The 25853-nt window shown below is 41.9% G+C and overlaps 1 pseudogene; it reads left to right on the top strand.

The window, feature by feature from the left end:
- LOC101716296 (centromere protein C pseudogene) overlaps positions 1-25192 on the top strand; it is a 45431-nt pseudogene extending 20239 nt beyond the window's left edge.
- The last annotated feature ends 661 nt before the right edge of the window (positions 25193-25853 follow it).

The raw sequence follows: 25853 nt of genomic DNA, 5'->3' as shown, positions 1-25853 counted from the left end.
TGTTTTATATAGTTGAGTGCCCTAGCATTTCATGCATGGATATTTATGATTGTCATCTCTTCCTCTTGGATTGTTCCCTTTATGAGGAAGTAGCAGCCTTCTTTGTCTCTCTTAATTAGTGTTGGTTTGAAATCCATTTGATCTGTAAAGAGGATAGCTACTCCTGCTTCTTTCAGGTTCCCATCACATGGAGTATTTTTTTCCACCCTTTAACTTTCAGTTTATGAGTTTCTTTTTGAATTAAGTGTGTTTCTTGTATGCAGCATATTGTTGAATCTTGCTTCTTGACCCATTCTGCCGGTTCATTTCTTTTGATTGGTGAATTGAGACCATTAACATTAATGGTTATAATTGAAATGTATTGACATCCTTGTCATGACTTTTTTTGTTGTTGGATTTTCCCCCGTTTGCATTTAATTTCTTGTCATGCCTGATGGATTCATTCTGCTGGGCTTCCTGGGGTTGTGATCCTCATTGTCTTTTCATAGGATATTATTTAAAATATTTTGGAGTGCTGGGTTTGTATTCATGTAGTTTCTCAGGTGCTTTTTGTCATGAAAGTTTCTTTTTCCTCCATCAATTTTGAAAGATAGTTTTGCGAGGTACATCAATCTGGGTTCGAGATTGTTTTCCTTTAGGGCTTGAAATAACATCACTCCAGACTTTTTTTTTTTTGGTACCAGGGATTGAACTCAGGACCTTGTGCTTGTGAGGCATGCACAGTGCCACTGAGCTAAATCCCTGGCCCTCAACGCTCTTCTTGACTTGAGGGTTTGTGTTGAGAAGTCTGCTGTGATTCTGATAGGCTTTCCTTTGTATGTGATTTGTTTCTTTTCTCTAAGTGTTTGTAGTATTTTGTTCTTCTGTTAGGTTTCTGGAATCTTAACTATTATATTCCTAGGTGTAGGTTTTTCCTTATCACAGCTAGTTGGTGTCCTATAGCCTCATTTGCCTGTATGTCAAATTCTTCTCCCTTGCTTAGGAAGTTTTCTGCTGTTAACTTCTGTGAACAGCTTTTTTATGTCATTTGCACTCTCTCCTGTTTCTTTTTTGACTCTGATCAGTCTTACATTATGCTTCTTTGCATCATCTAGCAGCTGCTGGATTGATTTCTCATGGTCCCTTGCTATTTTTAAGTAATTTTTCTTTTCCTGGTTACTAACTGCAATCCTGCCTTCTATATCTGATATTCTGTCCTCACATAGGCTCATTCTGCGTGTAAACTTTCATTGGAGATTTTGTCTGTTGTTTTGGTACTGGGAATCAAATTCAGGACCTTGTGATTGCAAGGCAGGCCCAGTGCTGCTCAGCTAAATCCCAGGCCCTCAATGGAGTTTTTAATTTATGAATTCCATTTGTTTCCTATGCTGGGATTCCATCATGTTCTTCAGCTCCTCTCTTTTTTTTTTTTTTACCTGTGTCTGCTCTAGAGTTATGTCTTTCACCAGGGACACAATCTCTGTTGTTATCTGAGAAATTATTTCTGGTTTCATTTCCCCTCCCCGCATCTGCCAGTTCAGGGAGTCCAGGTGATTTAGTATCAGATTCTTCCATCTCATTGCACCTTGGCATTGCCTTAGGTGATCTGGAAGTCTGGTTCTGAGACTTGTTTATTTGTGTTCTCATTTGAACAGACACAGCCTGCTGCACATTTGTTGAGCCAACTTTTTGTTCCCGGTGGGCTTCAATTCTCAGCAAGCCTCAGATTGGCCTTCTCTCTGTTCCTCTGTTGTGCCAATTCCTGGGTTCAGAATGGTGGCCTTTTGGATCCCTGTGCTGTATTGTTGTCTGGGTGGGGTTCTGGCTGGGGCCTGTGCACACTTAGGATGGTATCTGGATATGCCTCTGGCTGGGGCCTGCCCATCTGCATAGCTGTTGTCTGGTAGGGCCTCTGGCTAGGAGCTATGCACCAGAGCCACTGGTGTGTGAGCAGGCTTCTCACTGGGATCTGCGTGCATTTACTGATGGTACAGGGGTGGGCCTCTGGCTGTTGCCTGCACATCTGTGGAGCTGTTTTCTACACAGGCCTTTGGCTGGGGACTGTGGGGCCCAAGCTACTGGTGTCTGGGTGTGGCCCTGGCTGGGACCTGCATACTCTTGCATGAAGCTTTTTTAGATGACATGGTTGGAGACAGTTTTTGAAAAAGTGACATTTGGTCTGTGAACTCTAGTTCTCTGAAGAAACTGCATCTGTATGAAAGATCCTCAGGGCTGCTTGGCTGTGGCAGCGAAGAACATTCTGGTTATGGAGGACAGGAATGGAGGTCCTGGACCACAATTATAATAAGCTATTATAGGCCCTTTAATAGCTGCTTACCTTAACTCTTGTATCAAGGCTTAACCTTCTAATAGATAAACTGCTGAGAATGCATCATTAAGCCTAATAGACCTCCACCCTCCACCAACCCTAAAGCTAAGATCACTGTGAGATAAAGTCTGAAACCTAGAGAAGAGATTTTCAGACTGCATAGCCGGTCTACCTGGTCTGCCACCAATGTAATTGGTAAATTGGTCAATGTTTTTCTGCCTTTCTGTGAGACCCAACTTAGCAACTTAACAATACCAGCACCATGTTGAGAACTTTCTCCTCCATTTTGCAAATGTGGGACCTCCAACTGCACTCTGTCTCCTGGGAGAAAACCCCACCCCTAATGGATGCATGTAACCACAAGGTAGAATAAACAGAAACTGTTTCAGGTGATCTGCAACAAACTGTTACCCAGGGGAATGGGAGGAACTAACTGTGCTTATCTTGGCTTCTGTAATCAGCTTCTGCAACAATCCGTAACCCAGGGGAATGGGAGGAGGGACTTTTTCTGTGGTTTTTCCCTTTAAATATGAAGTCCTCATTTCAACTGGGGCCTTTGTTCTCAACTTGGCTGGAGTGTACATTGGTCCCAGCTGGAAAATAAAGTTCTCCAGTAAGAACCCAGGACCGTGTCGTCCTTTGAGAGTTCACCGCTAATCTAATTTGGGGACGAGGTCCAACATTTCCTTCCTTATCTTGGGGGGGGGGGGGGGTCCTGGGAATCAAACCCCTGGGGTGCTCTACTTAAATCTACATACTGAGCTACATCCCCAACCCTTTTTATTTTTTTATTTTGAGACAGAACCTCATTAAATTGTCCAGGTTGGCCTTGAACTTGCAATCCTCCTCCTCCTCTATTCTAGCCTCACAGGTAGCTGCGATTATAGCTATGTGCCACCACACACAACATATGAAAAGTTCATGTAGCCAGGTGTGGTGGTGCACACTTGTAATCCCAGCACTCAAGAGGCTGAGGCAGGAGAATTCCTTCAAGTTCACAGTCAATCTTGGCTACCTAGCAAGTTCAAGGCCAGCCTGAACTACATAGCAAGACCCTGTCTCAAAAAACAAACAAACAAAAAAGTCCCATAGCCTCTTTCCCAGTGGTAATCCCATTCAAGTTTCCATCTTCTGCTTGCTCAGAATGCACTACTTTTTTATTTCCTTTAAACCAGAGTTGTTGTTATATGTCACCAGACTTAAGATTTGAACAGAAAAAAGTAGCAAACACATGAAAAGAGGAAGAATGTTAAAGACTTCGGAATACAGTCAGGTGTGGTGGCACACACCTCTGATCCTAGCACTCCAAAGACTCTGGGAAGAAGATCACTGATTCAAGCCCAGGCTGTGGAGTTTAGTGACTTAGTGAGACCCTATCTCAAAAATTAAAAATAAATAAAAATTGCTAGGCTATAGCTCAGAGTGAAAGCCCTAGGTTCAATCCCAAGACCACTAAATAAACAAACTGTGAAACAACAAAGGCCTCCTATGGATAGTGAAGCAATAAATAATCTTATACATGCAGGAGTCTTAGGTCTGCTTCCCCAGAAACAGGGAGATTCCTGGACAAGCAATTTTTTTCTTTTTTTCGGGGGGGGGGGGGCGGGGACCAGGGATCAAATTCAGGGCCTTGTGCTTGTAAGGCAGGCACAGCTTCTAAGCTAAATTCCCAGGCCCCCAGACAAGCAATTTTTGAGAGCATCTAAGAAGAAAGATGAGAGAGTGAGGGCAGAGGTCAGGGAAACTGTTCCTTCATGCAGCTCAGAACCATAAACCACAAGCAGAATCTGTCTCCTCTTGGGCAGGGGACAAGGACGTTTTTTCCCACACACATCATAGACTGCAGGCTGACCCTGAATCAGAAGAGAGGCTGGCACCATGCCGGACAGTATGGCAGACTGGTGACATAGGTAATAAAATAATTTCCCAAGAGTAGAACAAATGCAGAAGGAACTGTATTGAAATACACAGTCAGAAGAGACCTTGCATAGAGCCTGAAGGGGATGCTTTGTGCAATAGGTGAGGGGGTGGGTGAGGGTCTGACCTGGCAGCTGCATCCTTGGCTGAGAAGGGCAGTGGACCACAGAGTGCCCGTGTCCTGGGAAAGCTTATGTTTTGAAATGTTGATTGTTGGGCACACACCTGGGGCCTGAAGCATGAGAAATGTTCTCATTGTCCTCCTGCCCACAATGAAAAATGTTTTCATTGTATTGTTAAGGCAGGAGGTAGGTAGCAATGGCTAGAGAAAAAAAAAAGGAGGGCACACTTTCTGGGCTAGATCCACCTTATGAGTTAAACTTTAACCCAGGTTCAGGACATCCAGGTCTGAATACAATAGGAGAAGGTAACCAGGTAACCCAGCTCAGACAGTGAGTCTCCTGGCATACACCCTGAGGTCTCCAGCCACCCTTGGCTGACACAAGCCCTAACTGCCTGTGGTTAGCAATGCTGTTTTGACACCCCACTTCCATGCACCCTTCATCTCTGAGCTTTGGGTGCCACAATTCCTCCAAGGGCCATAAGAGCCCAAAGACTCTACTGCCCTGCAGAAAGAGAGGTGCAAACTTGAGCCCCTCATTGGGCAAGAGTAAAACCTCAGACTTATTTTTTAATCCTGTCCCAAATCCTGAGGTTTAAACCCCTCAACACAGGCTTCCTTGGGCTGGAAGCTTTTCTTATTGGCCCACTCCCACCCCATGGAGTGTGCCCCCACTTTTGATAAATCTTTGACATGGCCCCTCGTGTCACTATTGCCCAGTTTGGGAGCCATGCAGAACCCCTATGGGCTTTGGGTCCCAGTGGTCCTAACTGTCGAAGATGAAGCTCTGGATCTGCTAGGGAGAAGCAGCAGCAGCACCCACAGCTTTGGGCGGCTTGGACGCATCCCAAAAGTAGCAGAGATCTTGGCGAGGCACCATTAGGTGCATGGGTCTTAGTGCCACCGTGTGGATCACTGTAGAAAACTCCTGGAAAGAAAATGCTGCATGGGGCCAACACAGCTGCTCATTGGAACAGTGCCCTCATCCCTCTTCATGGGAGCTGAGTTCTGTGCCCCACTGAACTACTCACTCCCATCCCATTTGCTCCTGGGCTGCTCAGGCAACAGCTCTGTGAAATCACATCAAGTGGTCTCTGGGGCAGTGTCTCCTAAATAAGAAAAGACAGAGCCTTTTCTGCCTTTTTAACCCTGTACCTCATGTCCACCTTTCTGCTGGGAACAGAGCTGTGCATCTGCAGGCATAGCAGCCATCCTGTACCCCTGAAACAGGCAGGGAAAAGAAGATGCATGCCCCAAAATGGAGGAAATCAGCATAAATCATGTGTTAATGTTGGGAGCAATGCTACATAATTTTAGGGAAAAATCATTTGATTAGGCCTAGTTCTCCTGCCTACAGGCCAGCTATGGCATTTTGAGACATAGTTCCACTTTGGTCTCCAGTCACAACTGAGATCTCAATGATCCTGTGATGCTGTGATTCTCCAGGACAAGATTACACCAGCTGAAGACATCCTGGGTGGAAAAAATCTCCATCTACTCAGTTCCTCATTGTTCTTGGATTGTTACACTTTGTTTATCCAGATGTACTGAACTCTCTGCAAGTCATTTGTTACATTTGTTTCTCCCGATGTACTGAATAAAAGGTGCAGTAAGCTGGGGGGGTTTGTCTTTGCTGCCCAGAGCAGCACTGATCAGGCCCAAAGCTCAGCTTCTTCTCAGTCTCAGTTTTCTACCTTTCCTGTATAATAAATTAACTTGCCTTGTGCTGCTTTGGCTCGCAGGAGACTAGGACTCACTGCAGAGGTTCTAGTAATGTCCCCTTTCCCTGTTCCCTACATGTTAAAACACAGAATGGTGTCTTCCTGTAACCAGACCAAAAGCGCTAGTAATAATTACCATACATAGTTACATTCATTAAGGCAGCATTTTGCAAATTACAAGTGTACTTTCACAGACTCCCCCTCACTTCATTTTATTTTTTATTTTAAATTAAAAAATAATATTGCATGCCTGTAATCCCAGCACTCTAGGAGGCTGAGGCAGGAAGATTGCAAGTTAAAGTCCAGCCTGGGCAATGTAGCAATTTAGTGAGACCCTGTCTTAAAATTAAAAATAAAAAAAGAGGTCCGGAGATTTAGCTCAGTGGTTTCACTGCCTGCTACACAAGCACAAGGACCCGAGTTCGATCCCTGGTACCATGAAAAAATAAAAAAAGGGCCAGGAGTGTGAAGTCCTTAGGTTCAAGCCCCAATACCACAAAAATAAATGAATGAATAAATAAATAAATTTTAACTGATACATAAAACATGAAATTGTCCTTTATGGTGTACCATGTGATGTTTTAGTACATGGGTGTATTGTGTAATGTTAAAATCAGGTTAAACATATCTGTCTCCTTAAACATTTATCATTTATGGTAAAAACATTCAAAATCCTTTGCTCTTTTTAAAAAATGTCCAATACATTTACAGTTATTGTTCTGTGTAATTGCCCTACTGTATAAAACATCCCAGGACTTCTTGCTCCTATCTATGTAAGGATAACTTAGCACTCTGTAACCAAACCCTCCTCAGCCTTCCCTTCTCTCTACTCTCCCCAGCCCATGGTAACCACTGTTCCTCTCTCAATTCCTACGAGATTGGCTCTTTTAGATTCCACACAGGAGTGAGATCACCTTCTTACTTCACTGAACACAGTGATCTCTAGTACCATCACTATTGTCACAAATGACAGATTTCATTCTTTTTTTTTTTTTTTTTGGTACCAGGGATCGAACTCAGGTCCTTGTGCTTGCGTAGCAGGCATTCAAACCACTGAGCTCAATCCCTGGCCCCAGATTTCATTCTTTTTTTGTGGCTGAATCAGGTCCTAGGAGGTTTCCAAAGGGCTGAAGAAGAACCTAAAGCCACCCTGCCCATAGAATTAAATTGCAGATTTGCTGACTCTTGTCATGGAAAAAGAATTTTCCGGATGCATCAGTAAGAGGCACAATGGGATGTGTTAGCCAGAAATTAGAAGTACACATTGAAAGAAAAAGAATGTGGGTCCTTGAAGAGGGGTGCATTCTGACCAGGAGCTGGGTGTATTTATTGAGTCTTGGAGTGACTTTCAGACGGGTGACCTACGATGTGCATTCCTGCTGTCAGGTCATCCATCTGGGCCATGTGAGAATGCAAACCATGACTTGTGTTTAAAGTTGACATCTGCTGCCCACTAATACTGCTGCTTCCTGAAGGTGGGGGTCTGGGGAGGCCACAAAGTTTACTGGTGATGGGAACAGATTCAGAGCCCAGTGGGACAGGTTTATTGTGCCCTTAAGACCCTTAGGGCTTCTGCTGCTGCTTCTGCTGCTGCTGCTGCTGCTGCTTCTTCTTCTCCTTCTTCTTCTTCTCCCTCTGCTTCTTCTTCTTCATCATCATTATTATTATTATTATTATTATTATTATTATTATTATTATTAATTTGGAGTGAGTTTCCTAGAAGGGAAAAAGTTTTGAGTAACTCTTGTATCTCAAAGCTGCAGTTTTTCTTAACAGTATAATTTTAAAATTCTGATTTTTCTTGTCTCCTTTCTTACCTTCTTTTATCCTATCTGCCATTTTACCAGTTCACCAGTTAGATTATTTGTACCTCATTTCATTTTCACAATTCAATATGATAGGTATTGTTACTTTAGAAAACAATCTCCTACACTATTAGAAGTAGGTAAATAATTCAAGGCCAATTTTGTAGTTTGCTTCCCTTCTAACAACTAGCCCAGATGAGCTATTCTAAGGGGAAGGATTTAAAATGTGGGGGACTTAGTAGTGTAAACAGGAAGTATTTTGGGAAAGGGGCCAACCCCCAAAGTAGAAGAGATGGAGCTTCCCAGGAGTAAAAATGCCAAAGAACACACATCCCTCCTCCTCACAGAGACCTCACCAGGATTTACAGACCAGCAAGAGAGACAACAAAGAGGCTGGTTTTGTCTTCCTGGTAGAGATATACAGATTCTAAAAGATGAAAAGCCATGATCCTTCTCCTTCTATTTTCAAAGAAAATTTATTTAGATTAGGGGCAAAGATTTTTCTCCTTCCATTTAAGGAAGGAAGAGGGGAATGCTTATACTCTGCTGTATAAATCCTCAGTGCATATTTTGGAGTCCCTCTCCTATACCACCTCCAATTCTACAGCTTAGCTTTCTGACTTTTGTGGTGTTGTTGTGCCCAGATCGTGAAGTCCCCAAAGACCACCAAGGAGCCAATTCTGATGTAAACACACGAGGGTTGTTTATTCAAGCTCGAGCAGGGCCACTCAACCATCACTGACACAGCGGATCAGGATTGAGAGCCCCGAATTGCAAATCAGCAGGGTTTTTATTGTGGCTACAGCAAGGTTTGGGGATTTTCTATTTAGCAGTTACATGATTGGTTGATATTTAGCAAGCATGGGGTGTACATTGGCGGGGTTGAAGGGTGGCTACATGTAGATTTTACGGGAAAAAGGAACAATCAGCACAGTGACAGAATGTTCTATAGATAATGGGCCCAGGAGCGTCTGTTTTCTGGGCAGACAGAGGATTGAGTTAGGAGCTGTGTCTTTTTTTTAATCTGTTGTCCCACAGCAAGGACATTTTATCATTATTTTATGGGCACAAAGGAGACTAGGGGAATAGTTGACTTCAGTGAAGTGGAATTTATGTCAAGGCCACTTTACTGTCTTATTCCAAGATGGAGTCAAACTTTAAAATGGAGTTAGTTAGGTCTCACAGTGTGGCCTATGGGCTGCTAGGCAGAGGAACAGCAGCAGGGATGCCTCTCTGCCTGCCACGGCTGCTGTGAGAAAATAGAGCTCTGATCTCTGAGCCACAGGCCAGATGTCTCTACTAGTCCCTGTCTGTCATCTGTCTGTCTATCAACAAGGAAGCTAACTTCTCAGATGCATCAGGGTCTGTGGTTTGACATTGTTCTCCTTAAGAAATTAAGAAACTACTCTCTTTAATAGTGATTCCACCAATAGTGAGTTTCTAATAAATACACAGTATCTCTCATGTATTTTTCTGTTCAAAATGGAGGAAATCTAATACTGATGAAACTTTTAGAAAAACCAAACTGATGAGCATTCCCTTTTGGTCTGTGAATTTAAATTTTTTTCCAGTTAGGCCTTTTTGAAAATAAAACAGATTTCTTCAGATGTCAAAAGTATTAATGACAAATTCAACAGCTTATTGTTAGCCCTAACATGAAAAGAGCAGGGATCGGTTGTGGGGAGAAAGGAACCCTTCTCCATTGTTGGTGGGAGTGCAGACTGGTGCAACCACTGTGGAAATCAGTATGGAGATACCTCAAAGAACTAGGACTAGAGGTCCCATTTGACCCAGCTATTCCACTGCTGGGTATCTTCCCAAAAGAATTAAAAGAATCATACCACAGTGATATATGGGTACCCATGTTCACAGTGGCACAGTTTGTAATAGCTAAAGCTTGGAAGCAGCCCAAGTGCCCATCAACTGGAAACTGGATAAAGAAATTGTGGTTTTTTTAATAAAATGGAGTACTACTCAGCCATAAAGAATGAAAAACTAGAGTCATTTATAGTTAAATGGATGCATATCGAGGCCATACTCTTAAGTGAAATAAATAGGACACACATGTGTAAATACTGAATAGTTTCACTAGTGTGAGAAACTGATGGTGTAAACAAGGGTTAAAATGATTAAAATGAATAATTGATAATTTGAAATAGGAAAAAAGGTCCAAAGTCAAAGGAGTGAAGGGAGGGGAAGGGAAAAGGAAAAGAGGGAAAGGAAAAACTGTGAGAAAAGAAAAAAAATGGAAATGAAATCTATGTAAATAGGGAAGGGCGGAGGGGGTGAAGGGTGCACAGGTAATGGGGAAAAAAAATAAGAACCAAGATATATCATGTACAGGTACAAGCACCCAATGATAAATGTAAACAAATTGTATACCTAAAATGTACCAGTAAAAGAACAACAACAAAAAAAGAGTAGGGATAAATTCCCATCTACCATTTAGTAGATATTCCCAACATTTACAAAATTTCCGTTATTATCTTGTCATGAATTGGTCAAAGCATGTCTAAAAACAAAGGCTCTGGAATTTATCTGTTATATCAACATCCTACACATTTTTACTGTCATTGGAACAGAACAAAGTAAGTGGTGGACATGTGTGTGCAGGTGTGTGTGTGTGTGCAGGTGTGTGTGTGTGAGTGTGTGTGTGTTTGGTCATTCTGTGTGGCTAATAACCAAGACCTAGAGAGGCTGGCCGTTTTCTTCTAAAACTTTACGGCATATTTCTGAAAGTTAAACACTCATCTAATAGCAGAGATACCTTGTGTGATTTTGCATGGATATAGAAATGTAACGGTAAGTGCAATTTTGTAAAAGTTACTGTTTTTACATGGAAGTTTTCTGTTTGTTTCAGGGATTGAACCTAAGCCCACTCCACTGAGCCACATTCCCAGCCCTTTATTTATTTATTTATTTTTTATTTTGGCACAGGGTTTAAATCATTAAATTGTCCAGGCTGGCCTCAAACTTGAGATACTCCTACCTCAGCCTTCCAGAGTGCTGGGATTACAGGTGTGCACCACTACACCTGGCTTACATCTTTACATCCAACTAGATGGTTCTTCTTAACCTAAGATTCTACAACTATTCAAGTAACACTTTTTCCATGTTTACTGTTTTATTACCAGTGATTCAACACTTCATATTCTTATTGTCTCTCTTTCTATATATATATATATTTTTTTTTTCTTTGCTACCCTGAGAATCCAGGAGCACTCTACCACTCAGCTGCACCTCCAGCTCTTTTCGTTTTTAAATTTTGAGACAGGGTCTTCCTAAGTTGCAGGTTGGACTCACACTCATGACCCTCTTTCCTCAGTAACTGAGATCATAGGCATGTGCCATTGCACCAGGCTACTCCTCTGTATTTTCTGCGTTTTACATTGAACAAGTATTAGTTTTATGATAAAAAAGATAATTACTAAAAAATAAATAAGACTACATATACATGTAGAATTTCATAGTCTCAAATTATCAGGTAGGTTATGAAGGCAGAAAGAGTGCAGAGAAAAAGGCTGAAACACAGGTGGCTGAGGAGTAATTTAGGAAGGAGGAGGGAGAGAAATGCCTTGGAGGCGGGAAATGGCTAAGGTGGGAAGGTGCTGGAGAAAGGGTAGGAATGCAGTGAAGAACCCCAAAGTTTGTCATGGGGAAGAAGTCAGTCTGCCAGAGCATACTATGTATGTGCCAAGGAGGATGTTTAGGGATGTGGGGTCACATTGTAAAGAGTTTAGAATCAGGATTTAAGGGATTTTACACTTTATTTTGAAAAACTTATACACAAATTTGAGAACTGGCTAGAATTTTAACTTGCATTTACAAAAGAGATAAGTTAATAGAGAACTGGATCATTTAATAAAAAAAATTAAAAGTCCTTGAAAGGTAAAATCACAAGGCCAGGAGACAGCTCAGATTGTTCTATGGTAGTCAACAATTCTGACTGGATAATTTGGGGGTCAGTTTTGATAAAAGGAAAAATGAGATGTTTCTGTATTTTGAATTTAAAAATAACTTTATGGCTTATCTTGGAATTCAAGGCTTTTCAGATATCCTTGTTTTTCCCCACAGCTGCAAAGCTGTTGGCAATGTTGGCCTTCTCTTGATGGTGGTAGGGATGGGCTTACTCAGTCACTGTAGTGTGCAGCATGACCCGAGTATCATGTCTTTCTTTCCTTTCTTTCTTTCTTTCTTTCTTTCTTTCTTTCTTTCTTTCTTTCTTTCTTTCGTCCTTGTACATGTTTTTAGTACATAACAATTACATTCATCTTGGAAGATATCACTTTCCTTTCTCCTTCATATAGACCAGAGTGCAAAATGTAAAAAATGCCAGGCATGGTGGCACACAACTGTAATCCCAGAATTCAGGAGGCTGAGACAGGAGGACCACCAGGAGTTCAAGGCCAGCCTGGGCTATATAGTGAGTTCAAGCCCAGCCTGAACTACATACAGAGCCCCTCTCTAAAAAAACAAAAAATAATAACAATAATAATAATCATAATATAATATAAAACTCAAATACTTCCCATGCTTATCCCAGACTTCCATAGGCTTTAGCAGGGCCCCTCGGTCAGGATGTACAGATTACACAGTGTGGGCACTGTACAAACCTCAAGGATGTTATATACACAGTGGCCTCTGGAATTGTTAACTGCAAAGTCCACTTCACCACACATGGAAGTCTAGAGGCTAGTCAGGTAACACACACCAGTGAAGCTATGGTCTATTGGAAAGCCCTGAAACATTACGGGAAACCTCTGCAGTAGGCTCCAGCCTCCTGCTCAGTGTTTGACGCAAGGCAGAGAAAAAAAACCCTAAAAGACAGAACTAAGAGAGACAGAAAGTGGGGTGCCAGGACGGCCAATGCTGCTTTACCAAAAGGGGCTGGCCAGTCCAAGCCACTCATTCTTATTAGTAATCAACTGGGGCAAAGGTGAACTATGTTTGAGGGCAGGACTACATGCGAGGATGTGCAATTGTGCAGTTTCTGTGGAAACTAATGGAGGCAAGCCTTGTAGAGGAAAAAGACAAAAGCATTCTTGAATTAGGAATGGAATAGACAAAATATATGGTTGTAATTAGAACACTGTCCTTCTAGTTAAGAAGGTTTTAGTTGTGGGAACGGAATTTGGGTATGAGTTATTCTGACCTCAGCTTGTAGGCTTTGGCCAGACTCATTTCTATAAACAAGTCAATTGTGGGGTTAACTCTTTACAGCTTGCAAGGCTTACACCCTGCTTTGGGCATAATCAATATTACAGTCTCCCACACTGACCCATCTGGAGGAGTTTAATGAATATAAATCTAATATTCAGAATACTGTGGAGTTGCAATAAAATAAGTTTGTGGGCTATATCCCACCTTTATACTCTGGTGTAAGACTTCTGCTACAAAATTTAGAGTCAGTCAGCATTGTTGAACAGGGTTGTGAAGCATTAAAGAATAAAAAGGTTATATAGAAAAGATGCTAAAAAGAAAGTCAACTGAGAAAAGCAAATCAATAATCTAGGGTTCCAGAAGCAAAGGGGAAGTGTGGGATCATGGAAATGGGAGAGAATCAATAGGATTGGTAATGAAACTCAGATTTGATTTCCCATAATGAAGGAAAAGAGAGAGAGAGAGAGAGAGAAGACCAGAGTGAGGTAAGGTTTTTTGTTTTGGCGGGGGGGGGGGGGTTGGTACTGGGGATTGAACTCAGGTCCTTGCACTTACAAAGGCAGGCCGTGGAACCACTGAGCTAAATCCCCAGCCCCTGTCAAGTTTTGAATGTGTGTCTTTGGGATGACACCTAGAAGAAAAATATTTGCTTAGAAATAAATTCAAATTTTGAAAAAAGATATTTGTAGAATATGATAGTAAAAGTCATATATTGACAGATGATGTAAAGCTATGGCACTGCTTACAATAAAAAATATATGGGTGCTAGGGATCTAATTCCATCTCAGAGTGCTTGCCCAGCATGCACAAGGCCCTGCTTTGATCCCCACAAAGAAAAAGAATAAAAGTAGAAAAGAGAGAAAAAATTGGGAAAAGTGTGCAAAAGTATTAATGGCAGCTATCTATGAGCAGTGTGATTAGGGGTTTCAGTACATTTTTTTCTTTATAATTTATGTTCTTTTAAATTTTCATTAATTTATGTTCTTTTATGTACTTTAGTTATTTAGTTTGATTTATTTTGCAGTAGTGGGTTTAAACCTAGGACCTTTACATAGAGCTACATTCTCAGCTTTTTTTTTTTTTTTTTTTTTTTGGTACCAGGGATCGCACTCCAGTCCTTGTATTTGTGCAGCAGGTGGCGAGACCACTGAGCTAAATCCCCGGCCCTCATTCTCATCTTTTAAAATATTTTTTTAAAAAAGTTTTGAGACAGAGTCAGGCTAAGTTATTGAGTTGCCTAGGCTGGGCTTAAACTTGTAACCCTCCTGCCTCAGCCTCCCAGAGCGCTCCGCCACTGAGCTATATCCATTTAAGACTTTCCGTAATGGTTTGCACACACGTCCTTTCTCAAAAGAGTACAAAAATCTGAGATAAGTAAATGAAATGATGGAAAAATTTACAAGTGTGTTGCAGTAAGTCCACATCTACCAGGAGAATAATTTTTAAGATATGAATCTTATACTTATCATAAATTGTTAAATTATGGGAACACAACTTTCTATGATAACCTGAAGCAAAACTTTAAGAATCAGCTTCAGTTCCAGTTCATTATATTCTAAAATATAGCTTTCTCAGCCAGAAAGCTTTCTCAGCCAGGTGGCTCACACCTCTAATCCCAGTACTTAAGAGGCTGAGGCAGGAAGATCACCATGAGGTTAAGGCCAGCCTGGGCTACATGGTGTTTCAAGGCCAGTCTGAACTATATAGATAGACCCTGTCTCCAAAAAAACCAAAATAGCTTTCCCTTTGCACTTATTTCATGTTGTCCTGTTTGGCAGTCCCATCTCTGTGCTGCAGGGGCATAGTCTCTCATTGTCCTGTGATCAGGGTGCTCATTTGTCCTAATGCTCTACTGCCTGTCACTCAAACTCAACTTTTACTTTGCACACAGTTCTGACTGCTCTGCAGCACACTTGAGATCTCTCTCTGTGTCCTTTCTTTCCCCCACCAAGGTTACTAACCTCTGACATGTATCATCAGTCCATGCATGGAGGCTGACATCCATATCTCTTTGTTTAGTAAACTCTTTTTGCTGGATAATTTGGATGTGGCAGCAAATAGCTCATTTATCACTCTACAAATCACTTTTAATCAATATTGCTTTCCCTATGTTTATGCTAATGTCACTTTCAGTAAATGTCTATCAAATGAATGATTAAATAGATAGCAGCTAATAGATACACCCAACTTTGGGGTTTTTTTGTTGTTGTTTTATTGGTTTTGGTACCTGGGGATCAAACTGAGGACCCTGTGCTTGCAAGGCAGGTGGCAGAACCACTGAGCCAAACCCCCAGCCCATATACAGCCAACTTTGAATGTGATACTACAAAAAAATGGAGATTCTAATTTTTAAAATTTCTTTCGTTAAGCAATAAAAATGGTTCAAGTCTAATTATTATTGATGAATTAGTGGTATAGGAGATGGAACCCAGAACCCTCACACTGCAGTCTCAGGCCCCTTTTTTATTTTTTCATTTTGAGACAGGGTCTTGCTAAATTGATAAGATGCTCTGGCTGGGCTTGAACTTGTGATTCCCATCTCAGGCACCGAGAGGACTGGCAATACAGTGCTACCACATGTGGCTCAAGTTGTGATTTAGAATTTGAAATACTCTGAGATACCAAGCCAAAGCAATGCAGAGTGACCTTGAAGAGCAAGCTCATGTCAATATCTCTGTTGGCTTTTCGGAGGCAGTGGAGTCTGTCCTCCTGTTCAAAGCCAATCTGTGCAGTACTGTTTGTCTAATTCCACTTAACAAATTACCTTAGCAGCTTAAAACAACACACACAATCTCACAGATGATGAGGGATCTAGGAGCAGCTTAGCTGAGTGGTTTAGGCTTGGACTAGCTCACGAAGTTTTTAACCATGGCTGCCCTTATCCACAAGGTGGCTGGCAAGAAGCCTCAGTTCCTCACTATGTAGGCTTCTCCACAAGGCTGTTCATGATGTGACAGTGAGTTTCCCTCAGAACAAATGATGAGACAGAGGGAGGCTAACAGACAGTCATCAAGACAGAAACCACAGTATCTTTTATAACCCAATCTCAGAAATGACAGACAGGACATCACCTCTGCCATGGCCAGTCAGTCACTCAGCCCATCCTTGGTACAGCATGGGAAGGGTTGGCTCAGGATGTGAATATGGGGAGCAGGGATGATTAGGGGCATCTTGGAGGCTGGCCACCACACTTCCCTCACGTCCTTTATGATCTTACCCCTCCTTTTCAGGAACCAAGTCTCCTGAAATAGAAACCCTCCCAAATCTTCAGTTTCTTCTTCCCCATGTCTTCCTCAGTCCACAGCAATCTGGCCTACATTCTGTCCTCTCTATTTAAACAGCAATCCCCAGGCCACAGGGATGGTACAGAGTCTTCTTGGTTGAAGATTCCAGTGTACTTTTCCGTTACTTTGTCTCTCTAGCATTTGTTTTTCTTGGCTTTCTTTTCTGTTTTCTCTTATCCACTCTATCCACTGCTGACCTTCTTTCGTTAGCTCTCTATAAATACTGATATTTTCTACTGCTCAATCCTCATCTCTTTTTCCTCATTCTAAATACTTTCCCTTGGTAACAATGTCTATGCCAGTAGCATTAGCTACCATCTGCACACTGATGATTACCAAATTGAAATTCTTAGATTAGTTCTTTGAGTCCCATACTGTTATAACCAAGTCTTGTGTAAGAGTGTAAAAGTACCCTGCGTTTCTTCATGATAGATGTATTGCCACTGTTTGAGGGGATCAGTTACTTCTAAGAACTTCTGATTGACAAGAGAAACCTTCTTTAATAAAAGTATTCTAAAGAACACTTTAATCTCAGGGAGAGAGAGAGACGGAGTTATAACTAGGACAATCCTTAGGGCAAGAGCAAGATGAAATGTCAACACAACAAAAGGTTTCACAATTGTGACTGTTAGTTGTGATGTGACTTGAGTAAGAACCACCTAGCAGATTAATAAAGCACAGTTTGTAGCATGTCTGTGGATGATTGACACATAGGGCAGCAAGTTGAAGGGGGAGGACCCACCCTGGAAATAGGTGGCACCAACTAATAGGCTTGTAGCCATGAAGAAATAAAAAGGGAAGGAAGAAGGAGGTGTGCTCACTTTGGAAGAGCTTGGTCTTCACTGCTGCCACGGGACACCAGTCTCCAGTTTCTTTAGCCTTCTGACACAGACTTGGGCGGGCAACTCTGCAGTGAGGGTCCAGGCTTTAGGCTTGGACTGGTGCCACTTCCTTGACCCCTGCTGTTCTTTGGCCTCCATCTTGGGCTGAGCACTAGTGGGTCCTCTCCAGCATGCACACAATGCACACGACCACTGTGGACTCTTCTGCCTCTGCTCCCACAGACAGCCATCATGGACTGTTTTGCCTCTGATCCTGTAAGCCTACCTGACAAATCCCCCGGCATAATTATGGAATTTTTTTCTATTGATTTTGTTTCCTAGAGAACCCTAACATAATGTTTTCAGATATGTCCCATGTGTCCCCCAATCCACTATTGATAGTGTCAGCTCACACTAAAGAGCAGAAGGGCCAGGCATGGTGGTTCACAGGCCCTGGGTTCCGTCCCCAGTATCAAAAAAACCCTCCAAATGCTAGAAAAGCAGAAGGCTCACCCACAAGACCAGTTTATGCAAAAAATGTAAAAGTCAGAGCTATGCCTCCCCTCATAATCAGTTCCTACCTGCCAGCCCCTCCTTCAGGCAGTTTGATGGATGTCACAAGACTCAAAAGTTTGTTACACCTATTTTCCTACATAAGTTGCCTAACTAAAACCAACTCCTCCTGGAATGCTCAAGATTTCAAAACAAAACTCTGCTCAAGCACAGTCATGAACCCACATCCTAAGAACCATAGCCCAGGGCCCTGCTGGAAAGCATGGAGTCTGGGTCCACATCCTGACACTGTTCTCACCACAGCTATTCCCATGTCTCCACATTCCTGTGATGTGAATGCAGTCTCAAGGAAGAATTCACACCCTCAGTAGCATCTGGATGCCCAAGAACAAGCCATGTGCAACGGCCTCCTATTTGTGCACACAAGCTTAGAAGCTGGGCCTTTTTGTGTTCATGTGTGTCCTTCCTTAGGAGCAGAGCCCAGGGCTGGGTGGGTGGGTGTTCCCTCTCATTCAAACCACAATCCTTATTTTCTCAGTGAAATCTCAGGTCTTGAGACTGAGCACTTAGCACATGTCCATGTGGCCATGTCCCTTAAGCCTCCCTTCGAAGGCCAATGAAGTCTGTTCCTGAAGCCCAAGGCATGAGGAAGCTGCCCAGGAACATCAGGCTGCTGTGCTGTCCCAAGGCTGGGCACCAGAGGAGTCAGAGTTCTTTCCAGGAAAAACAGTCAAATGCAGGAACAACAAACTGAAAAACAAACACTCTTCTGAGAAAATGCTGGGCCTGACAAACTCAGAGCAGTCCTGGTTATCTAGGGAGCTTGAAAAAGGCAGAGAAGAAGGAAGGGTAGGAAGGAGAAAGGAAAGAAAGAAGGGAAAGAGGAAGGGGGTGGAAAAGAAGGGAGGGAAGGAAAAGAGAGGGAGTAAGAAGAAAAATTATATATATAACATAAAATAAACATAAATGAAAATACAGACTGGGTGTGGTAGCACACACCTATAATCCCAGTACTTCCGAGGCTGAGGCACGAGGATCACTGTTGAGTTCAAGGCCAGCCTGTGATACATAGTGAGACCCTGTCTCAAAAAACAAAACAAACAGACAACAATTACATATATTTATCACACCTCCTTCACCAGAAATCAATGAGAAAAGTACAAGTCTTGATTCTAGACACCTTCAAATTGTCATTCTAAGCGGGTGGGTATTCCTGTTTCATAGAGCTAATTTTTCATTTAATTTGAGGGTAGTGTTATTTTATAGTAGTATGTTTGTACTTTTGTGGGGTTTTTGTTTTTTTGGACAACAAAATGCAACAATCTTTAATAAAACTCCTACAGAAAACTCAGTCACAGGCCAAGTACTCAGTTGTCTTTCCCATGTCATTGAGAACTGAGAGCTCCCAATATTCTTTGGACAGAGAATAAGCAGTAGTTTTGGTGGGTGTTGCCTGTACTCAGAGCATCCATTTACACATTCAAACCAGCAGTTCCTATTGCACATATTAACATTTGCCTCCTAGCACCCTAAATGTATGGTACCTCAACAAATAAATTAAAGATTTCCATATGGCATGCAACCATTTTAATTTGAACTAATATCCTGAAAACTCACATTATTATAAGTTTTAATAAATACACTAAGAACACCCAGCATTTTACTAAAATACTGAATTTTAAATCTGGAGTTTATTCCATAAATAGGTTCCTTTTCATTTGCTTGCTTTCATTTGCTCAAGTATTATGCTCTATGAGGTGAACTCTTTCATAGATATCATATGAAAATTAATATGTGCCTCATTACAGAGGCAGATGTACTTTTGTTATGTTGAAAATGTTTGATAGACTCTTCTCATCTAGACAGATTTTTTTTCCAGTACTGGGGATTGAACCCAGGGCCTTTACAGTGAGCGATATCTCCAGCCCTTTTTTATTTTTTATTTTGAGACAGTCTCAGTTGCACAGCCCAGACTCAAATTTGCAATCCTCCTGCCTAAGCCTCCTAGAGGTCTGGGATCACAGGTGTGTACCACCACATCCTGCTGCTGGGTATAATCTTGTCCAAATGCCCAACTAAGAAGGCACAAATAATTTCATAGTTTCCCTGGTACCAGGAAAAACTGGCAACTTTTGGATCCCAACAGTTGTTCAAAAGGCAGTATAGTGCTTTTACAACATACTAGAAGCCCATGGTCAGAACATAAGCTGCAAGATGTGGCCTTCAAGTCCAACCTTATCAAATTATGGGGAAGACTTGAAGCAGTGGAACAGACTGCAGCCTTCTCACCCCACTGAGTCACACTGAGAATCCCCATGTTATAGGGTGTGGGTACCACTAAGGGACTGATCTGTGTGTCATGTGTCCTTTCAGAAGCTGATTCTTAGGAGCTGGCTCTGAGAGACGCCATGATGCTGCTGACTCACAGGATCTTGGAAGTCCTAGGAACACTGTGTCCCTGACACCCTCCTGCGACCATCCAGACAGGCTGCTGAGAGCAGGTAAAGGCTGAACAGCTGTCCTGAAGAAAACTGTGAGCTTTTGTAAACTCTGCTGAGGAGATTTGGAGACACGTGGTCCAAAAGAAACAAAAAGATAACCACCATGTGTCAGATGCTTCTGGAGCTTGTGACTGCTTCACGCCAGACCCTTGGAGTTTGTTTCCAGATTTAATCCTCACAGTATCTCAATTTGTAAATATACTTTTCCTGACTAAACAGATTTTAAGTCGCTAATACAAGCTTCTACAGCTACTGAGGGATTTGTGGCTACAAACAGAAAATCACTGGTTCATACAAGACAGAAGGAATTCCACTGGAAGGATGTGTGGAGACAAAGGGCACAGCCAGCAGACCCAGGCTCAAAAGACAAAACCAAAGCATCTGCACAGGTCTTGGAAATGGGCATGGATCAGCTGAGCCTCAAGGACAAGCTGCCTGTGGAGGCTGGAACAGTGTTGGGCAGCATCTTTGTTTCTTGCTGCCTGCTCCATTTCCTGTGATTTATAAAGAACAGTGGTTGGTTTGCTTCATGGTTCTGGGGTCCAAGAGCATGGTGCCAGCATCTAGTAAGGGCCTTCTTGCTGCTGGCAGCTTGGTACATGGAATCACACAGTGGCACAGAGCAGATCTGCTCACTTGGGTCTCCCTCCTCATTTTTATTAGTGTGTGTGTGTGTGTGTGTGTGTGTGTGTGTGTGTGTGTAGCTAGCACTTGAACCTATGTTAGGCAAGTGCTCTACCACTGAGCAGATTCTCAGCCCTCTTCCCCTTCTTCACTGCACTCATGGGATCACCTCTTTTGGGCCTTCTTCTAACCCCATTTACCCCCTAAGGCCACCTCCAAATCTGACTCCAGGATTAAGTTTCCAGCACATGAGTTCCAGGGATCCCCACAGCATAACAGACAGGCACTTTAGCAAAGGAGAACTGGGAAGATGTTGCCAAGAGAGAAGGGTTGGATACAGTGAGCCAGGTAAGGTGGTGCATACCTGTAATCCCAGCACTCCAGAGGCTGAGGTAGGAAGATGGAGAGTTCAAGACCTGGACTAACAGTGCTAACTCATCTCAGACAAACAAGCATAGCAATTTCTACTGCAGATGCAGTGGAATTGATATTTGTCAGATATGAACCCTGAACTGTATGTCCCTTACCAAGTTGTCTCCTAACAGGAAGAGAGAAGGTTGAGTCACTTGGATGATATAGCCCTAGTGGAATAGAAGCTTAAGAGCGGAGCTAGTCCCAGCACCTGGAAGGAAGCTCCCCCACTGCCATCCCAAGCTCCTAGGGCAGAGAAAGTGAGCCGTGTGATAGGTCTTCCACTACCTCAGCAGCTATTATGTATAGTAGCTGCCCTCTTCCTATGGTGCCTTGCCCCCTCCCCTGTGTGATGTCATGCCAAGATGGTTGCTCCCACCAAAGAATAAACCCTTCCTCCCAGCATGCCCCTGGTCCCACCTAGAGAGTAACCTAATACTCGCTCACCCCCTACCACCTAGTGACGTCACCGGCTCCTCCACTCCCTGATCACTACCTCACTCAACCCCACCTCAGCCCCTACAAGCCCCACCCCAGTCTCTATAAAAGACTCTCCCTGCCACAGCCATATTGCTTTTTGTCTCTCCTTTGTTCAGAGACAGCCCGGCAGATCTATTCCCCTAATAAAGGCTTGTTGTGGCCTGGTCTGGTCTTGGTCTTCGGCCCTTTTACCTGACACCGTGTGGGTGCCAGAAGCACCCCCCCACTCCCGTGGTAATGAGAAAACAAGCCTCAAAAACAGACTTCTGGATCACCTACAGCAACCCCAACGGGAAATGAGATGGAACACTCTGATACTCAACAACCTGGACTCTCTGAACTGGCAACAAAAGAGGATCTGGGAAAAATGAAATCAGAAATAATTACTCAGATAGCAGCAAAGATTTTTCTCATGGTGCAAGACATGATTAATAAATCTAGAGAGGACACAGATTAAAAAAATAGAGGATCTGAGGAATATGATGGAATCCCAACATAGGAAACAAATGGAATCCATAAAACAGATACAAACAGATTTCCAAGAGCTTAAAAACTCCATCGCAAGTCTGCCCAGCAGAATGAACCAATGTGAGGATAGAATTTCACATATAGAAGACAAGATTGCAATTAGTGAGGAGGAAAAGAAAAATTGCTTTAAAATTGTAAGGGAACACGAGAAATCAATCCAGCAGCTGCTAGATGATGCAAAGAAGAATAACATAAGACTGACTGGAGTCAATGAAGAAAGAGGAGAGAGTGCAGATGACATAAAAAAAACTCTTCACAGGGGGCTGGGCGCGCGGGCCCTGCCGAGAGCAGAGTGCGCGGCCGGCAGCCAAGGGGCGATATCGGGCAGCTCACCGGGGTTGCCCCTGGACCCGCGTTCCCGGCTCCCTGCTGCTGCCTCGGGAACCTGCTGGACTGCAGTCGCCAGCAGCTGGCACGTCTTCCCGAGCCGCTGCCATCCTGGGTCACTGGGCTTTCAGCCCCATGGAATTTATCAGAAAGTTCTGGCAGCTGATGTTTGTTCTAAGAGTACACCTGACTTGACAAAAAACTCAGGTAAAAAACTAAACAGTCTTTGCCCTGAAGCTGATGAAGAATTTTACATATCAGTTGGCTCTCCCACTGTTCTTTTGCATGAAAAACCATCTGAATTGCAAAATGCTGTTTCATCTACCCAAAAGAGAGAAACTTACACTTTTGGAAATTCAGAACATACGCTGTCTTCAAGTACAGAGATTTCTCTTAAAACCAAAAAAAGGTTAAACTTTGAAGATAAATATATTTTGAAAAACGTAGAGAGAGAGAGACTAACAAGTCAGAAGTAGAAGATAAAATATCAGGACAACAAGAAAGGAGACGATCAGAAACATCTCCAAAAAGAGTACAAGATACAGAATATGAAATTCAATCCCAAGCTAAAAAGAGTTTTTCAAAATTGTTTTTAGAAACTGTAAAGAGAAAAGGTGAATCCAGTCCCATTGTTAGGCATACAGCAACGGCTCCATCTCATTTATCTCCTCCAAATGATACAAAATTGTTGGAAGATGAATTTATAATTGATAAGTCAGATAGAAGTTTTGCCTCTCAATCTTGGATTACAATACCAAGAAAGAGTAGACCTTTGAAACAACATACAGTATCCTCTGTTGAGAGCACTACAGTCCTTCAATGTGAAAAGCCAAGAGAACATCAGAGTGTATCACCTGTGACTCTGACAAGTGACAAACATTTACATAACGCTCACCCAGAAGAGAAATCTGAGCCTCTTAATGAAAAGAAACCAAGTACAAGTTGTACTTTGACAGATGAATTGGAAAGTAATTGTAGATCTATAAAAATGTATTCTGAGAAAGCTGAAAAACCATCTGGAAACAAAAGGACTACAAAGAAAAAACATAAAAGGAAATTGAAGACCAGTGTAGTTGAAGAACAGCCTGATACAGGACAGACTAAAGATGAAAATATGTCACATATTGCCCAAGACAAGTTACCAAGAAATTCAGACAGAATTACTGAAGGTTGTAAAGAGATGAGAAATGGTCACAATGCCAAAAAAGAGATGCCTCCTGTGGAAAATATGAAAACAAAATGTAGGACCAAAAAAGATAAGAAAGAATCCAGAAAGAAGCGTTTTTCCAGTGAGTCTAAGAGGAAGAAACTTGTACCTGAAGAAATGACTTTGACTATCACGAGAAGTCACAGAGTTTCTAGGCATCCATCTGATTGGTGGGTGATAAATGCAGAGGAAAGTCCTGTTCATAGCAATTCAGTAAGAAATGATATATTGGTGTATCACAACAGTAGACAAAAACCTGCTAAGAAAATAAATCAATCATCTAAGAAAATTGTGAAAAAAACTATTCTATCAAAAAGACAGAAGACATCTACTCAATGCAGCTCAAGAGTACAAAAGTTTTTAAATGTTAAAGGTTCTGGAAGTATTATTGGCCATGATGAAGTTTCCAGTTGTCCTCAGAATGAGCCATTGGAAAGTGACAAGATAGACCTGACTAAGAAAAAAATCTTGATTGTTCCAGAACAAAAGGACACTCCAAAGATCAAGAAGGTATTAGGTCCACAGAGAATGTTCATCTAAAGGCTCAGACCAGTGAAGATACATGCAAGACACCAGGAGAGTCTAATTTGGATTCTGGAGAGTCTAAAACTTCAGTTTTAGAAGAAAGCGGACCTTCTAGGCTCAACAATTATTTAACGTCTGGAAAGAATAATTCTGCCGTGAATAATGAGGTTCAAGAAAGTGTAGACAACTCAAGAGTAAAAAGATCCAAAGTGGCACCAAGGAATGAAGTGCATCACAAATTAGTATTACCTTCCAACACAACAAATGTTCGCAGGACCAAGAGAATACATTCAAAACCTTTGGAATACTGGCGAGGAGAGCGAGTAGATTATCAAGAAACACCATCGGGAGGACTTGTGATTGGTGGAATACTATCCCCAGAAACAGTAATATCTAAAAGGAAGGCAAAAGGAAATGTGGGAAAAGTCAACAAAATAGATAATAGGAAAAGGATCTGTCTCGATAACATTGAAAGAAAAAGTAGATTAGTGCTAAATCTGGATATACCCCTAGGAGATCCTTTCCAGCCAACTCAAGTAAAGGACCCAGAAACAAGAGAGATTATTCTCATGGATCTTATAAGGCCACGAGATACATACCAATTTTTTGTTGAGCATGGCGAGTTAAAAGTATATAAAACATTGGATACACCCCTTTTTTCTACTGGGAAGTTGGTATTAGGACCATATGAAGAAAAAGGAAAGCAGCATGTTGGTGAAGATATATTGGTTTTTTATGTCAATGTTGGTGACCTTTTGTGTACCTTACATGAGACACCTTATATGATAACTACTGGGGATTCATTTCATGTTCCTTCAGGTAATTACTACAACATCAAAAATCTCCAGAATGAGGAAAGTATACTTCTGTTTACTCAAATAAAGAGATGAAATGACAAGGCAGGTTTAAATAGGGGTGTATGTGTTTGTATGTATATATATGTGTTTTATATATATATATATGTGCACATACACACTATATAAAATAGTTTGTATGGTTGGGACATTTATGTTTGTAACTATATGCAATATTTTTAAATAAAAATTTTACCCAGTTTCAAAAAAAAAAAACAACTCTTCACAGAAGTGATGGCAGAAAATTTCCCAAGGAGGGGAAAAGAACTTGACATACAGATAAGTGAGGCATATCAGACTCCAGCTAGCCTTAATAAAAAAAATCTACACATAGACATATAATAGTTAGGATTCCAGAAATCCAACAGAAGAACAAAATTCTACAAGCAGTGAGAGAAAAGAAACAAATCACATACAAAGGAAAGCCCATCACAATCACAGCAGACTTCTCAATGCAAACCCTCAAGGCAAGAAGAGCTTGGAGTGATGTATTTCAAGCCCTAAAGGAAAACAGCCTCCAACCCAGATTGATGTACCCTGCAAAACTATCTTTCAAAATTGATGGAGAAATAAGATGCTTTCATGATAAAGAGCATCTCAGGAACTTCATGAATACCAAACCGATGCTCCAAAAAATTTTAGACAATACCCTAGGAAGAGACAATGAGGATCACAACCCCAGGAAACCCAGCAGAATGAATCCATTGGGCATGACAAATTAACACAAAGGGGAAGAATCCAACAAA

Source organism: Heterocephalus glaber, unplaced genomic scaffold (assembly GCF_053883595.1).
Source record: "Heterocephalus glaber isolate CG9 unplaced genomic scaffold, H.glaber_assembly_v1.0 deba00001733, whole genome shotgun sequence".
In the NCBI taxonomy this organism is placed as follows: domain Eukaryota; kingdom Metazoa; phylum Chordata; class Mammalia; order Rodentia; family Bathyergidae; genus Heterocephalus; species Heterocephalus glaber.
This window is presented reverse-complemented; position numbering and strand designations above follow the sequence as displayed.